Source organism: Chrysochloris asiatica, unplaced genomic scaffold (genome assembly GCF_000296735.1).
Source record: "Chrysochloris asiatica unplaced genomic scaffold, ChrAsi1.0 scaffold00130, whole genome shotgun sequence".
Taxonomy (NCBI): Eukaryota; Metazoa; Chordata; class Mammalia; order Afrosoricida; family Chrysochloridae; genus Chrysochloris; species Chrysochloris asiatica.
The window spans coordinates 873,185-874,222 of NW_006408648.1; positions in this window are offsets into that span (position 1 = coordinate 873,185).

The following is a 1,038-nucleotide window of genomic DNA, read 5'->3' on the forward strand; positions in this document are numbered from 1 at the left end:
TGCACAACCTTGGAATAACAGGTCTTCAGGATACAGGGATTAAGGCATGGCTTGAAAGGGGAAAAGAGGGGGATAATGTTAGGATGCTTGGCTGTCTTTTGAATCTTGGTCTCCCTTGCCTACCATTGTGAATTAGACTCTTGGGGAGGGGGTGGGAATAGCCAGAAATATCACAATAGAAAACATGTAAGCCCATCTTCAGCTTATAACTAACTGGAATACCTTAAAGGGGACTAGAAATTTCCCAGACCTAAAATGGGGGAAGGGTGCCTATAAAGGCAAGAAATGACTGGCTTACAAGCTTTCAAGAGGGTGCCTAGTTCCAGATGGGACAGGGGTAGGAAGAACCTCCACTGAATGATTTCCAATCTGTTGGGACCAGGCTGACAAAAGACTCTTGTGGTACAACAGTGAATACCTGCCATCAGGACTGACTGTGAGGGTCAGAAATGTAGAGGCAGATTTTTTTTCTTCTTTTTGTTTTTGGCAAAAGAAGGAAAGTGATTGATTTTGCAGGCCAGGAGTGGAGGTCTCTGGGACCATCAAGCGAGAAGAGTGGAAAGTGTGACCCTACCCAAAGAGGCAGTGAGAACAGGCACGGAGACAGAGATGATGACAAAGACAGATGGAGTGGCTGGGGACATGGGACTCAGGGAGAGAGAGAGAAACTGTTTGCTGACAGCCCGGGGGAGGGAGGCCTGTGGGGTGTATCTTTTGGCTATTTGATGATGCATGGAGGGGATTGTAATCATTGCAATGAAATGAAATACAATAGGATGAATGTGAAGCTGAAGTGGGACAGAGGCAAATAATGATGTCTGCACAAAGTTGGAATAATAGGGCCCTGGGATACAGAGATTAAGACATGGTTGGAATGGGGAAAAGCGGGGAAATAATGTTAATATGCTTGGCTGTCTTTTGAATCTTGGTTTCCCTGGCATTATAAAATAGACACATGATGGTGAGAGAAAGTAATAGCCAGAAATACCACCATAGAAAGCTTGTAAGTTGATCTTCTGTCTGTAACTGATTGGAATA